Source organism: Anas acuta, chromosome 13 (assembly GCF_963932015.1).
Source record: "Anas acuta chromosome 13, bAnaAcu1.1, whole genome shotgun sequence".
NCBI classification, from domain to species: domain Eukaryota; kingdom Metazoa; phylum Chordata; class Aves; order Anseriformes; family Anatidae; genus Anas; species Anas acuta.
In genome coordinates this window covers 1,220,825-1,238,062 of record NC_088991.1, presented here as the reverse complement: position 1 = coordinate 1,238,062, position 17,238 = coordinate 1,220,825, and the positions used below count along the sequence as shown (strand labels likewise).

The 17,238-nt window shown below is 38.9% G+C and overlaps 1 protein-coding gene and 1 long non-coding RNA gene across 6 annotated transcripts in view; one reads left to right on the top strand and one right to left on the bottom strand.

Moving 5' to 3' along the window:
* Positions 1–17,238, bottom strand: part of TENM1 (teneurin transmembrane protein 1) — a 918,746-nt gene that overhangs the window by 301,379 nt on the left and 600,129 nt on the right. The gene's annotated exons all lie outside the window — the stretch shown is intronic.
* LOC137863758 (uncharacterized) lies at positions 11,207–16,846 on the top strand. The gene is made up of 2 exons (XR_011101121.1): positions 11,207–15,423; positions 16,400–16,846. It is a non-coding gene; the product is annotated as an uncharacterized lncRNA (long non-coding RNA).

The following is a 17,238-nucleotide window of genomic DNA, read 5'->3' as shown; positions in this document are numbered from 1 at the left end:
TTTGATAATGATGTAGCTGTGAATTAGAGTAATAGCAGCTCTAGATAGTTTGCTATAAAATAGATGCTCAGAAGCCCTGACATGGTTTATTTAAATATAAATTCCTAAGTGCATGCATATGACAAAGTATGTAATTCAGAAGGAAACTAGAAATACTCAGTGAAATTGAGTATTTCTAGTATTAAAACAAAACTAGTTTAAGTATAATAACAATAGACTATCATAGTTATCTTGCCATTTATTTGAAAATACACTATTCCAAGAAGACTCCTCCTGTGTCACATTTAATTGCCTTTGAAGATCCTGCCATTTGAATCTGTCTTCTGGAACATGCATTTCATCATTACTTTTTAGCCTTGTTACATCAATCACCACAACTGCTACAGAAGATTTCTGGGCTGTGAAGTGATAATTTGTTCCAGCGATATTAATGAGGCAAGCAGTGGTCTTGAGGGAGGTGACAGCCCATTGCTTTACCAACAGCAGCAGATTAAGGTGTTGCACTGTACGTGGTTTCAAACATACACCAGAGCCTTCCAAACATCCGGCATTATGTCTCATAGTACTTTTGCCACCCTTAGTACCAACTACCCAGGGGTGCCGGGGTGCTCTGGCTCAAGGAAGCCATGCCAAAGGTTGGTGGTGTGGGGCTGGGAGCACCACCAGTGAGCCAGAGGGACATGGGCTGCTGGTGCTGCGATGGCATTCCCAGTGTGTTGCTGCAGAAAGCACTGCATCTGGAAACAACAGATGGTCTGCGTTTAAATGGGAGCGAATTGAGTATTTTAATACCCACACATCTCTAATTCAGTTCTATGAGTTTGATTTCTGTCTTTTCTCAGATTACTGAGTGTTACAGGACCTGTATGACAGGCTTTATCCATATGACTGTTACTATCAACATTGCCAGCTAAAACCCTAATGTTGTACTATCTTTATCTGTGAACTCTGACTTAGCCATATGTGCACTTTCAGAAAAGCAGACTTCTCTTTAAAACAAAGCTTCAACCAGAAATTTATATGAAATATAATGCTATTCATTACAGGCCAGATGCTCTACCACCCTGACTCATTCGTGATCACCTATTTAGCCTTTTGCACTTACTATATGGTATACTTTCTCAGGTACACATGGTTCTACAAATATAATTTTAATAAAAGAAAGAAAAGGAGAGAGAACGACTCAGGAATCCTTTACATATATCCTTTTCATATAAATGCCTCCATCTCTTAGCTGATTTTTATGTGAGAGCTACTTACAGGCTTTCTAAAGAATAATCCTAACCGTGCATGATTTACATTTACACATTTTGACTCAAAGGAGGAAAGAGGATATGGCCATCTGTGTAGCTTCAAAGCCTTCTGCGGATAACAGCTAGAGCTACCAGCTCTCCCAGTTACTAATGCCAGATTGAACCATTTGTAACTGGTGCATAGGGAATGGCTGGCTAACAGCTGGAAGGTAAGCTTCTCGAAATAAGACTGCATACAATTTTTAAGCAGAAAGCACAATTATCTTCTTGATGATTAATCTGCAGCAGATTCAAAACATGGTAAAGATGAATGAAGTGCAAACCTTTTACAAATGCTTGACTTCTCAATTCTATGTATTCAAGGTATTTGACTTTTGAGCATTACACAACCTAACACAGATTTAACAGTTATGTTATACTGCAAATACTGCTACGCATATTATACAGATCTAACAAAATATATATTCCCTTGGAAATGCAAAGACCAGCTTCTTACAAATGGCTGAAACTGGAAATTTGTTCAAGCATAATTAGCCCTTATGCCTTGGTAATATAGAGGTCAGCATCTGTTTAAAGTGTGATTTAACATCAGCTAAAGCATATGGATAGGAATCCAAACTCTTTTTCTCGTTAAAAATACGCCATTTAATTTGGCTCAACTCAGGACGATTAGAAATATGTGCTCAAAGAAAAGCTTACAACTGGAGCAGGCAGTGTTGGCTTGGGCAGAAGTGCATGCACAGAAGAGAGCCCAGAAGCTCATAAAGATGGCCTGTATACACCATGCCAGACTCCTGGTAACACTATTAGCTCTTCATTTCATAAGCACTCAGATAGATTAAGAAAAAACATTCTGCTAATAAGAAACATTTAATAACAATTGCATATAAATAAATGAAACATCTTATCTCTCTAAAATACCCAGAGCCCTATCCTTCAAGCTTTCTAGAAATAACCGATCTCCCCAAATAAAACCTCACCAATGTTATTTAAACCTAAATATTACCAAAAGCAGTTAGATAAAATACTCAATTGAAGATGAAAGACATATTGCTCTGATTTGTGGTTTAGAAGAATATGCAATCAAATGCATTGCCAAATCTAAGGTTTATACAGATACTGAACTGTAAGGTTCAAAGAATGCTGCAGAGTTCAAGAAGGATGTTAGAAAAAAGATTTTAACATTAAGTCATAGCCTTTTCCAGCAGCAGTCTTAATAGAAATTAAAACAGACCCAAAACCCCAAGCCCCATTACCTGAACATTCACCTCTCTAAGGAGTAAGTGTGTATGCACAGAAGTTACTGCACAGAACGATAATTCATCGGTTTCTACTGATGTACAGAGGGTGTACATCAGACATTTTAAAAATAACTTTTTAAAAATAACTATTTTAAAAATAACTTTTTTAATTTTATTTTTTACATTTTAAGAATTTTCATTTTTTTTTCTGAAATCTAGTAAGATACCAAAAACAAATTGAAAACTTGTCTGGTAGCCAACTATTACCATCAGAAGGAACGTTAAATTAGCACACATTTATCTAAATATCTTTTCCCATAAAATTGGGAAAAGGATATCAAGGGAACCAAATACAGCACATTTTTCATAAAGTAATATAAAATTTAAAACTTGCAGGAAATCAGCAAATATACTGCTGTAACTTCATGTTTCAATAGGACTTCAGTGAAGTTGTTTGGAAAACAGGAATGCAGCAGCTTGAACTTTAAGACTTCAAGATTGGATTTAGCATGAACCTTTAAACAACAAGCAAAAACCTCTTTTCATCTAACTGCCTTGCATATCCTCATTTTCTGTGCTTAATATTTTATGTATGATCTCACTACAAAACAAACAAACAGAAACCTCACATCCAAACAGAGTGCATCAGTGCCTCCTGCTAGCACACAAGTACCTTCTGTCCAGTGAATATGACCTGGACACTCTGATAACATCAGACAGCCAAACATCTTCCAGAATACTGTTACTCTGCCATGATATAATAGCACATTTGCTCACAGCTTTCCCTGCTCCTACAGAAAACAAACAAGACATTACTTCTCTGTGCACCAGGATTTCTAGCGCTGGTGCTGGTACAACAGAGTGCACAGAATCCCTCCCAGTGGTCACAGGAGTACAAGTTCACTTGTGCTTCAGTTTTAGGTTTGATTTAGCAGGACCTCTATCAAAAACCTTGCCTTGGGGCTCTTGATAAAAAAAAAAAAATAAAACAAACAAACAAAAAAAACTTTTCATGCTTCCAAGGCACAGTGTTGATAGACAAATGTAAACATCACCAGTTCTACAGAGCCTTCTTCCCAAGAAACCAATAGAAACAAGGTGGGCTTTAGTACATCTTCTCTTCTGTTATTACCATATTCATATAACACTTGCACATAAAATTTACCTTGTTTTCTAACATGCTTTTCATTAAGAGGCTCACAAGGCTGTGTTTAATTACAGACTCTTCTTTGTCTATTCAAATAACAATTCAAATTTTGGAAAAACTGCTTTGCACTGTAGCTTGCTTCTGGTTAATTTAAAACCCCATGATACTCTATTTCTTTGACTGTCAGTTTGAAAAGCAACATAAGCTAGCCAGATCTTTCTTCTTACTTAATAGGACTGTTTGCATGAAATATGTAGAAGAAGAAAGGAAAGCAGGTGCTTATTTTTTCCCCTTTGGATTTTTCATCTGGGAAGAACACACTTACCAAAAGGTTTGAAGAATATCAAAGTAAAACTCAGATCTTCAGCTGCATAATACAGTCATTTTCAGAGGCTATTGTTTCATGGCATGCTGAATATTAAAATGTACATAGAGTGGCACTGCAATTCACCACTGGTTTGAAGGCACAGTAAAGCAACAGACGCGGTCACACAATGCGGAACTGTAATCTGCCTAATTCTGAGAATTTGCCAGCACAACTTCACCTCAAAATTCAGGAATCAGCATAGCTTCTAGGAAAATTATTATCATTGTTATTATTTTAATTTAAAAACTGGAAGGGAAGCAAAACAACTCCTGCTCCCCTGTATTAGACCTATTATTCTACAAGACACCTTTGAATCAGAGCCATTGCTTCCAAAATTCAATATAAACAGAATTTTGATATATGGAAATTTTTAAGGATTCAAGTGACTTAACGTGATGTAAAAAGACATATACATGATTTCTAAAGAAGCGTTGTATTACAAAGAGACAAACAAAAATAACAATCTATTGCATTAGGAGACATTCCACATAACATTCACTACTTAGTGTGCTGGGACTGGCTTCCTATGACATGAAAGGGACATTTAGAAATTCCCACAATGATAATTACAACTCTCCCATTATTTTTCAAAATGGTGTATTTGTAAAACTACCATTAAGTAGTAGCGTACTACTTAGAGTAAGTGTCTAACTTTTCAATCTGTCACAAAGCCGAACTAGTCACCAAATTAAGGATTGTTTCACCTACTAGATCTGTACAGAACAACAATAATAACAATAATAATAAATAAAAAAACAAATAAACATTTCTAAATAATCAATATGGTCACCACAAGAGGGAAAAAAAAGGGGGAATTTGACCAGCTCATAAAAAGGCTGATAACTCTTAATGGAGAGAACTTATTATTTGTGAATCCTTCTGAAACTGAAAAAAGAAGTGCTCTTCTGGCTAACTACAGTATGCTTGCCCATTAGCAAATAAGATTAGCCTCCAAATCAGAAACACAGCCATTTCCAGCAGAACAACGTTACATGACTGCATACTGGATGGAGTTTTCCAGTTATTTCTTTTGTTTTGGCTGGAGCAGGATTCTCATCACAAGTGAAGGTTAACAGTAGTATTTGAATATGCTAATTAAATCTTCTCAGACTGGTGATTTTATGTTAATTATTTCACATTAGATTTAAATATTTGGGGAAATAAAGTTTTTATTTTTACTGCTCTGCTGTAATATCCTACTGTAACTTAGCATGGTGGTATAGATACGAGGACTTCATACAGAGTTAACCAAAATAATAAAACAGAAGTTTACAAGATTTTTTTTTTGGCTCTTGCAATTTTCAAAATATTCCTCAAAACTAACACAAAAATATGTGCAAAATTATGACAGCTCTTCATGCTGAAAAAAAAAAGGCCAAATGCTAAGTACAACTAGCAAATCAGTCCCATTCCTTAGTGTTCTTCTAAAGAAGCTGCTTACATACTGACTAATGCTTTTTTTGCAGATAAGCAGACTCAAGTGTTTGTTTCCTTTGTGCAATATTTAAGGTTTGTTTAGTCTAAACAAAACCCGATGTTGTTACAATACACCAGTTTCTAATGCATATGTATGGTTTGCCTCCCCTAAGCACTCTGTAATATTCAACTATAACGCATTGCACAAACTCATATTCACCCTATACTATTTCATTATAGGCAATATTAATAAAACTCATCTTTTTATTAACAGGACTGATAAACTGATGCAATGTCAAGTATCTTTTTGTATATGAAAAGAGAAAGGAATTAAAATTTGTCATCCATTTTATTACAAAAGCAAATAAACATGTAGAAGCCATAAGGTATGCATGCCTTCACAAAACAGAGTATTGGTCCAGCTTAAATTATGTATGGTTCAGAAACTGAAGTAACTTTGCACTGTATCGTGAATCTTATCTTAAAGGGTGCTTAAAAGGAAGCTGCAGCACTTCCCTCTGTGAAAAAATCACTGTGGCTACTACAAAAGTCTGAGAAGATCTTTTAAAACTTCACACTGGAGCCAGAGCACTGAGTAGCAATTGCAACTAGAAAGAGCACTGCTATGAGAGTGAAAATACCCTTACATTTTGCCTCACAGCCTTCAATTGCTGTTTAAAGTCTGGGTTACAATAGTTCCACTTACTTTAATCTATAAAGAAAAAATAAATACAAGAAGATTCCAGCAGTCAGTTACAAAACAAACCACATTTTTAATTAGAAGAGCCATTGACAAAGTTATTCTCAATTCAGGTTTTGGGGAATAATTCCATTTTAATCTGAAATGCTGGGCATTTTCATCAAAACTTCCAGCAAATGGTGTCTGGAATGAGACAGAGCAAAAGGCTGTGGGGACACCACATAGAAGCACTGCAGCACTGCACCCACCCCTCGTGCCTCCAGAAGTGTGAGGGTGGCTTTTCATGCCCTGACACTGCACACACAGTCCTTCCTGGGTTTCAGCCATTTCTCAAAGGTCTGCTTTAATATCTTTTCTCTTCAAAGGAGACAGCAGTAATTCAACAGGTATGGGAGGTTTACAAACTGGAAAACAAAACATCAGCAAATCCTAACACCCTTCAAATCCTAAAACAAGCTTCACCTCTTTATAACAAAGCAGTTTAAGTACCCCACGCACAACAACAACAAAACATTACTTCTTTTTCAATGCAAAAAGTTTCTTAATCCAAATACTACAGGAAAATAGATTTCCTTTGAACAATTCTTTCTTTTTGTGTACTCATTATGACAGAAAGGCAATAAAGAAGATTTCACACATCCTCTTATAATCACCACAAGATTAACAGCAATGTTCTTTTCTTTGAGACAAACAATTCACCTGCAGAAGTTTGTTTAAGGAAATACTCTTTATGAGAAACCACAGTTTTAAATATATGAATTAATAAGTCCTAATTTTCTTCTGCTGGAGTAAATACATATTTTATATGCTATATTTGCTCAAAAGAAAATAGTCTTATGTCATACCCTCTCATTACAGAATGAGAGATTTTGCTAAAACATGTCTACAAAAAAAAAAAAATCAGATAAAAAACACTGCTGTATATTGCTTTCAGTCAACAGGGATGGTTAATCTAGCAGCTGTTGGTTTTTACCAAAAACTAAGCTGGGAACACATTTCAAAGACAAAAACTTCCATTGAAGCACAGCATGCACATGGAAAGAATTCAAACCCACCTCCCATCCTCATTTGCAGCCATTTCCTGTGTCACTGATAAAATCAGCAAGGTTCCTGTGAGAAATGAAGATTAACAGCACAACAGATAACAATAACAAGTCATTCTCTGCATCCCACTCAACTGACAGTGATCTGCTTGGCTATATAGTAAAGTTACATATAGTAAATAAAGCTGGACTTTAAGCATAAGAAGACCACAACATTTTCCACTCCTTGAAGTTAAAGCTCATAGAGAGGCACAACTACTTTTCCTTTGCCATTTTAGAGCAGACTTAAAAGAGGCCAACACAGCAGTGGCAGGACAGGGAGGCTGGGAGGTCCTACAGCTCCTCTCCTAACCGGCACTTCAGCTGCAAGGTCCAATCAGTCAACCCAATGAGTCAATCAAATAACTAACTTTGAAAAAATAAACAAATTATTACTAGAAATTATTTCAGGTCTCATTGTTACTGTATTAATTGAAATATTTAAATACATAAATACTTGGACTTCCAGATATGGCAGACTTACTTACAACAATGGAAGATTATTGTGATTTCATTCTTAGCTTTTTCTTAGTCTCTTAGCTAGCATATGTACAAACAGTATAAATAGTTTTCCAAGCAGGTTTCTTGTCAAATCTCTGTGAGATCACTATTTCTGAAAAACTACTTCAATTAACTTCATTCTCCGCACAAAGTCTATAAGGTACTACTCTTTATTAATAAACATCTTAATCATGGACTAGCACAATGATAAGAAACAAGAAGAACATTGCCACCTAGCTGTTTCTACAGTGACCATGTAAGATGGCATGTTCAGCTCAAGTCCCTCAAATGCTCCGGAGAAAAAATGCTCTGAATCACCCATGTGTGAAGGGCTACCTAAAAACAGGGGCAGGAGTAAGGCTCTGTCACTTTTATCTTACCAACTCTGGAAGCAGCTGGTAACAAAATATGTGCAACAAAAGCCTTAAAAAAAAAAAAAAAAAAAAAAAAAAGATTCAGTACAATCACGATTTGGTGTTTGACACCATTATTTTTATCAGTTCTGGACACAAAGTCAACCAGACGAACATACAGGTATGTACAGTGGCGTCTGTAACTTAAACAGCACTGTGAAGTTCATGCAAAGCCTGGAATAGCCTGCCGTAACCAGCATCCCTGGTGCCCGTGCCGGTACTTTCTGGGTACACTGGTGTAGAAGTGACACAACAGGCTCACATCCCCTCACCACATATCAGTTAAATGTGAGCTCTTTAATACCAGTATTTTCATTATAATCTTTTCATTATAATCATTTCACAAAGAAGGAGGGTGAGGGAGGGCATTTAATACTTTGCACTTCATTTGAAACACAGTCAAATAGAATATTGACTGGGATTACATACATTTATTACAGGACCAGCTAATTACCAACTCTTGCTAAGATAGTACACTAAAGACCTCTCCCTGCAACTGCTTCATTAGCCCGGCACTGCAGGATGACTTGGGACCGCTACAAGGATGCATCCTACAAGGATACGTTCAAAAGTACATGTCAGCTTGGCCAAACCTGATTATTACATGCCAGTGGAAGAAATATCTATTCAACATAAAGATCACATTGCCATAATAAATACTTGAATATGAAAACAATCAATCCACCTGGAATTAGTAAAAATGGGAAATTAACCCAGCTGCTCTATAGCTATGCCACATATCTAGTTATATACAGCAACTGATAAACATCCTGATACAATTACAGAGATAAACCCAGAAGTTATATAGAAATTAATATAAGGTTCTCAGCATACATATCTTTTTACAACAACCTGTACAAATGGATAACAATATTCTACCAAATAAGGTGAATATGTATGAAAATCAAATAATATACAAAAATATGGATACTTTATCGAGTGGATGGATACTTTTTCCTAAACAGGAAGGAAGCACCCACAAAAAGACCAAATGGCCTAGGCAGACAAAGCCAAAAGCTTTGCTTTGAGCTGCCCAAAAAGACAGCACTAATTTGTTAAAAAAAAAAAAAAAGCACTGATGTAAAAAAAAAAGCAGTGATCAGCGTGGACACTGCTTTGGGATGTTTTGGGATGGAACATGTATGAAGAACTTGAACACCTTAAACAAATAAAAGCTAAAGCACTCGTTATAACTATCACATGCACAAACTTCTTAAAAGGAAAACTGTACTTTTTTCTCCTCAAGTGTCACTTGACTGAGAATTTATACCTTCATCAGGAGAATGTATATGTAGTGCCATTAGTACGTAGTAGAATTAGTGGTAATTATTATTTGTTTGATGATGGCTCAAACTCTGCAGAGCTTAGCCTGCAATGCACACAGCCCTCAACCCCAAATTTTGGTTCATGTTTTCCCACCAGTATTTACACTTTTTATTTAGAAGTTTATAATTCACATTAGCCATCAGGTATTTCTTTCCGTGTTTATCAGACATGAAATCAAGATAATAACTTACCCAAATAAAGGAGATTTGCACAACTTCATTGGACTATCAGTCCCAGTCTTCCCTTATCATATTTATGAGTTTATTGAGTTAAATTTATTGAAATTATTCAAAGGTTTCAACCTGAAATTATTCCATCAGGTGCCCAGAAGTTCCATGAAAAAACTCCCACCTGGATGTAAGACAAGTCTAACCAGTGCTCCCACAGCAAACACTTCTCTCTAAGCAGCTTGACAAACCCATGCATTCAGAGCAGCCACTAAGACCACGGTCACATCTGGGAAGTCCGGAACAAGAGAGGTAAAGGAACAACAGAAGAGCAAGGATTCCCTGGAGACCACAGGAAAAAACTCTGCCTGCTCTTGGGTATTTTTATGATGAAAAAAAGATCATAGAATATCTGTCAGTATCAGCCATAACAGAGAATAACACACAGTTTACAGGAAATCACTCCTATTTCTTTTGTCCTCAGAGAGAACAAGTTCTAAGAATTTATTAAATTGTATTTAGTCTTGCTGCTTCGAGACACGAACCTACAAATAGATGAGCAAGTGTCGCACGTAGCCCAGCACACAGCCTTTCCCGCTCAGAAGTACCTACACCTACCTATTTCAAAAGGACACAGGAAAAAAATACACATATCAAAGTTCACATCTTTCAAACAAATGTGTATATACTTGAATATACATGTATACACACACACATATGTTATCAACCAAACAATGCGAAGAACATTGTGGTTTAAACTCCTTTCCCAACATGACAGAAAAAATGGGCACTAAAAACCTGACACACAACTCACATAATTGCCACTGGATAACTAGTTATATTTATTAAATCTTTAAGACTGCCCATGCAGTTACTGATTCATAGTTTCTCTAGGCCACATGGCCTTATTTCTTACAATCATGTCAAGTTGGTTGAGTCTAAAAGTAAGGAAAAAATACCAGACCTTAAAAAAAGCAAATCTGAATTTCTAAAACTTGTAGAGTATTACAGTCTCACACAAAACCATATTTGAAACTTTTCAGTAAGCTCAACCCTAAAGATAAAAATTAAACAAATACAGTGTAAGGTAGCTCTGCCGTTCAGGACTGAATTTCAATATTAAAGTGTTTCACTTAACCGGAGTCCCGAGACCCATCTGGAAGCACCCCAGGAACTGTCACACTCCTGCTTTCAGGTTTGCAGTCCTTCTTAAGAGCTTTACACAAACAGCAAGAAACAGCACAGGGGGTTAGTGGGGTTATCTGTTAATACTTCAGTCATTCTGTGGGGTTATTACAGAAATAGTTTAGTGGTTTGTTTTTAAGACATTGTTCTATGATGTTTTCTTCATCATTTTTGTATTAAAATAGCTAAATGCAAATAGAATTAAAAAAAAAAAATCCTTGCGTGTGCTGCTATGTTTGTGGATGAGTGTGCATCTCTATCTGTTTATTTGTGAATATGAACATATGGGTAATCCAGTGCCATGAAGGAAAAAAAATCCTGAAAGATAGAAGGGAAGCAGCTGCTTGCAGTATCTACGGTACAAAGATGCATTTTAGAGAAGCTGCTTTCCATCAGACAAAAGCACCTGTAATACACAATAAATGTTTGTTCATTGTCTTTTGTAAAAACAAGGAGTTCTGTTTGAGGAACGGGAGTTGTGAAAACTCCCTGCTGAAGTAAGGAGCTGTATAATGCTTAGCTAGACACTATGAAAATTCCTTCGCTTAATGTAACAAAAAAGAGAACCCTCTCCCCTTCTCTCCTTCTGCATCTCAGTAGCCTCTTTTGTTCAAAAAACACTGCTGCAAAGTTCATGTAACCATCTCCTGATAAGTTGTTAAACTAGTGTATCAACATCTTGCTTTCCTGTCTCACGCTGGGCCAACATGACCAAATAAAGAAAGAAGTTGAACCACAACGCCGAGGAAGACTACGGCCTTCATCTTCACGACCACCAGAGGGACAGAGACGACCCCCTAGCAACAGTGCGCGCAGTCGCAGAACATACCCAGACGTGCTGCGTAATCCTGAAATCACCAAGATATAAAAAGGGACCCTGGGGGGGGTGAGGTGCGCGCCGTTGGCGGAGCCAAGACTCCCCGGCCGCCCAGCGCTGTTTTGTTTGCTGTTGCTTACTCAATAAATTCCTTTCTATTATTAATGCAATGCTCTCTGAAAATTAATTAAGGGGGCAACTTATAACAAATTTGGTGCCGTGACTCGGATGAAGGCAATCTGATTGAAAGACCTTCGGAGGGGGCGCCCCGCTGATTTCAGCGGCCTTCGCTAGGATTACTTTCATTCAAATCCTTCACCGACGAACCCTAAATTCGGCAGCAAGCAAATAAAGCCGGCAACCCCTAGTAATCTTTGTGCACGAAGACCGAACGAAGACTCAGGAGTGAGTAAGTATAGGCCGGTGATCCGTTCGGTTGGGGTTGGGTATCCTGGAGCGTAGCGTTGTGAGACGTCCAATTGCGGACGAAGCGAGTGCGGACCCCTCGGTAGTGCGGTTCCCACATCCCGCGAGGGACTGGGCCACGAAAAGGGGGAAGCGATTTGTGTGTGTGTGTGTGAAGGCGCTCCAGAAGATGGGACAGAAGAAGAGTAAGCCTTCTGGTCCCATGGGCAGGGTAACGTCTGATGTTAGGTTACCCGGGATTAATGATTAAAAATTGGGAGGATTCCCCTTTTAGGCGGGGAAGGAATAAAGTAAAAATGATACATTATTGTGTTGAAGTTTGGGGTGGTAAACAGATTCGAGGAGACCACCTCTACTGGCCCGTATTTGGGTCCTTTGAAGATTGGGTTTGCCAGGCCCTAAATATTTATGTAAACTGAAAGGAACCTTTTAGTTTGGAAGAAAGTGAATATGCACATTTGTGGATCAGCTCGGAAACTCGAGCCAATTTATATCCTCTAAAAGAAAAAGGAGGGGATGGGAGGCACAAGAAAAAACGAGAATTAGAGACCCCAGCCCCACTGCCTCCCTATATTTCACCACCACCACCTGCAGCCCCTCAGACTCCCGGGCTTCCTAATCTGCAACCCCAGGGAGACTCTGATAGCGACTCTGACTCTAGCGTTCAGGGACCAGTGACTAGGAATATGTGGCTGTCCCCATTAACTCTGGGGACGTCCAAGATTTTAAGAAAGACAGGAAGAGGGTAAGCGAGCTTTAATGGCAACTGGCGTAATGTTTCCAGCTGCTGAGGAATAATTCTAACTGGAATAATAACTGTACATTGTATATTGTATATATACAAGCCCGGGCATTTTTGTTAAAGTGTTCTTTTATACCTATGTTAATATGTAAATATGTAAATATAAGAACTGCCATTGAGGTGTATGTCTAAGGGAACAAAATTTGCCCAGGCATATTATCGGCTCATCAGGTTTAAATGTTCCCAGTGTAATTGTCTACAGGCAATTAATTTACAGTGGTCTGATTTTACTTGTGTATCTATATATTGTGGATTTTGGAGGGATTGGGATTGACTAGTAAAGAGCTTCTAGGAAAACGGTGGAATATTAACCACTGTAGATTACAATAGGAAAAGTTCAAAGCAAAGAAATCCCAAGGAAAAGCCCCCTAGGATGTATACTAACACATTGGAGGGATATAGTGGGATGAGAGGGTACAGAGAGTAAAAGAACCCTTATCAAATATTGTAATCAGTGGTGGCCACTTTATAAACTAGAGGATGGAGCGGAGTGGCCCCTAAATGGAAGTATTAATTATAACACCATATTACGGTCAATGTTGTTTTTGTGGAAAGAAGGAAAACAGGATGAAATGTTGTATATTGAGGTTGTTTCAGCATCTTGGAGGGAAAAGGTACGGAATTAAGTTGGCCCCTGACTGAGCCTTTGATGTCGGCATTAGAAAAGTAAAGGCTAGAGAAAGATAAAGGACGTGTTAAAAGGTTTGTTGAAAGTGTTAAAGGTATTTGAAGTTGAATGAGCAGGGAAAGGTGATGTAGGCATTATCTAAGTAACAGTCTAGAAGTTTTGGTATATTTGCATATTTGCTGTGGTGTTTGTTCAGTTTCCCAAGCATCGGGGAGGGGGGAACAGCCTGCTCCACCAAGGGCCTCTCCAGCGGCCGCAGGGGGGCTTCAGCTCCAGCGCCTGAAGCGCCTCCTCCCCCTCCTTCTGCACTGACTTTGGTGTCTGCGGGGGGGTTTCTCGCTCTCCCAACTGCTGTTACTTGTAAAGTATCAGGGATTAAATTAACTAATGAAACCCTAAATGTGATGGGGGTAGAAGGGACTGGGATAACAGTGCCACTTTTGGGGGATACCAAGCTGAGACTAGGGGATAAAATGATCACTGGGCAATTATTGTATGTATCCAAGGCAGAGACTAACTTGTTGGGAAGGGATTTGATGATTAAATTGGGCATTCAACTAGTAAATTGTTAGACTGGAATAACAGTGTTATTAATGGAGTGCTCTCTGGCCCTGAGAGCAAACATACATGTATATTCACCTCTGACTGGAAAGACCCTGAAATGGGGGCGGAAGCAACAATATAGGTGGACAATTTTACCTCAGAAGTTTACAGGGCCACCTATCTATTTGGGTAAATTCTAAAAAAGATTTTGGAGCAATTACAACCTCCCAAGGAGGTATTAATGTTACAAATATGTGGATCATTTTAAGGAAAATCGATACTCCCTGATGGGAGAGAAATGCTGAATAAAGTGATAATGAGGCAAATATTAACTGTTTTACATCAGAAGAGTCATTGGGAGGTGCAAGCAATGTGTGATGTTGTTCTAAGAAAGCATGTCTATGTAGGAATATATATACTTTAGAGAAGCACACATGCAGAGGATGTACTATATGTCAAAAGGTAAATAAAAAGGTCTTCTGTAACCTATCTAGAGGGGGACGGGAGCCAGGGCTTTGACCTTTCCAAAGTATACAGGTAGACTTTACTGAGTTACTTGTTTGTCCTAATTGACCACGTGACTGAATGGGTGTAAAGCTTTACTGCAAGGATTAAAGCAGGACTTAGAGATTGAGTGGGATTTTCACAGCCCCTGGCACCCCTCCTCTTCTGGAAAGGAAGAGTGAATGAATGGTGAAATTAAGAAACAACTAACAAAACTTGTGCTGGAAACTAAGGCTTCTTGGGTAAAATGCTTACCCCTTGCACTGTTAAACATATGGACACAGCCCAGAACTGATGTAGGAATTTCTCCTTTTGAAATGCTATATGGTATACCCTATGACTTGGAATTGCCACTTGATCACCCTCAATTCTAATTAAGACTTGGAAAGAGACTGCTTTAACACCACGATGGGGAAGGCCCCTATGTTGTTTTGCTTACCACAGAAACGGCTATTCGAACTGTGGAGAAAGGATGGACGCATGCCAGCCGTGTGAAAGGACCAATCCGGGAAGGTAAATGGGAGGCAGCTCCAGGCCCTGACGACTTGAAGCTGACACTAAGACGGACTCGATAACTATTGTATATTATCTGTGTATCGTGGGAAGGGGAGGAGGCCCTGTTTCAAAGGCTCCCTAGTAGGTTCCCCTGAAGAACACTGCTGCTGCCAAGAAGAACCGATACCTTGTAGTTCGCTGCAACCGAACTGACAAGCGAGGCAGAGAAGTGAAACGGTGGGGGACTGAGAGGCCGACAATTTAGATGGGCTCTGACCACCTCCTACGATACATGGGAGTCAGTATCATCGTTTTGGTCAGCTATGGGTCTGCACATCCCCATCAGCCTTTTAAATGGAGCTTGATCAGATGGAAGGATCAATTCGTCATCCAGCAAACAACGACAGCAGGTGCCCCCAGTTTCTGCATCACATTATGTGACTTGGTGTCAGTGCAGCCATGCTTCAACCGATCAGGATTTTATTTCTGCCCAAGTTCTAACACAGGAAAGGGGTACTGTAATTACCCGAACATGTATTATTGTGCATACTGGGGGTGTGAAACCATTGCTACGGACTGGACACTCGGGGCTGGTCGGAATAAATTCTTACAAGTGGGATATGGGCCGCAAGGTTGTAACCAACAAGCAGGTCCCCGTTACAGGTGGTGAGGGCATGGTATAGGGTATACAGGAACCTTCCATGGAAATAAAGAAATTTGCAAGGTTCTATATATAAATATAACAAACTTGGATGATACTAGCTGGGTACTAGGAAAAATGTGAGATGTCAGATTTTACAAACACAGAACAGATAGGGGAGGACTCATACTAATAAAAAGGAGGATGCTGATAGGCCCCAGGCAGTAGGACCAAATGAGGTATTGTCAGAAAATGTCCAGGGAATCCAGCCTGCAGAAAATACTACAGTGCCAACCCTCGGCAGCCCTACGAGCTCAGGTAAAGCCGAGAATGATAACATAGCTGAGAATAACATATGGGGGGGTCATGAATGCCAGCTACCAATTATTAAACAAAACAAACCCAAATGTAACAAAACATTGTTGATTATGCTTTAGTATAAGGCCTTCATATTATGATGCTATTGGGAATCCTGGGGAGCCCTCCCGCACAAACGAGAACAGCCCTCTACATTACAGTTGGGAAAAGACATAAGGGTAACACTAACAGAAGTCACTGGAGGTGGTAGGTGTGTGGGCACAGTTCCTAGTGGGAAGTGTCACCTATGCAATATCACGGAGAATGGAAAACAATCAGCCGAGTGGTTAATCCCAGCCAACAATGCTAGGTGGGTTTGTTCGTGAGTGGGCGTAACTCCTTGTCTATCACTAAAACTCTTTAATGCATCTCGTGATTTCTGTATACAGGTGATAATTATACCAAGGATTCTATACCACCCTGAGGATTGTATGTACACCCAGACACAGTGGAAAGTCATCATCTGGAAAGATGGGAACCATTCACGGCTCTAACTTTGGCCACCCTAATAATCCTGGGAGGAGCTGGAGTGGGGACCAGGGTAGCCTCATTGGTTAAACAAAATCAAGAATTTACTTCCTTATGCATTGCTGTGGACGAGGACCTGACCCAAATTGAACAATCCATCTCGGCCCTGGAAAATCTATCAGGTTGCTTTCAGAGGCAGTGTTACAAAATCATAGGGGATTAGATTTGGTATTTTTTTTTACAACAGGATGGGCTGTGTGCAGCCTCGAAAGAGGAATGCTGTGTGTATGCTGATCACACTGGAGAGGTAAGAGATACAATGGCAAGACCCAGGGAAGGGTTGAAAAAAAAAAAAGGAAACGGGAGAATGAAGCCCGACAGAGCTGGTACGAATCTTGGTTTAATTATTCACCTTGGCTTACTACTTTATTATCAACAATAACAGGACCTTTGTTGTTCTTAATAATAGCACTAACTTTTGGACAATGTATTTTTAATAAATTGATTGAGATTATAAAGGGACATTTTTAAGTGGCACATTTAATGCTCATACATGCCAGATACGAGCCAATAAGTACCAACAAAGGAATCGAGGAAACATTAGTTCTTAGTAGCCAGGTATTGCAGAGCTTCAATGAACAAAATGAGTAACTAAAAGAAAAAGGAGGGATTGTAATACACAATAAATGTTTGTTCATTGTCTTTTGTAAAAACAAGGAGTTCTGTTTGAGGAACGGGAGTTGTGAAAACTCCCTGCTGA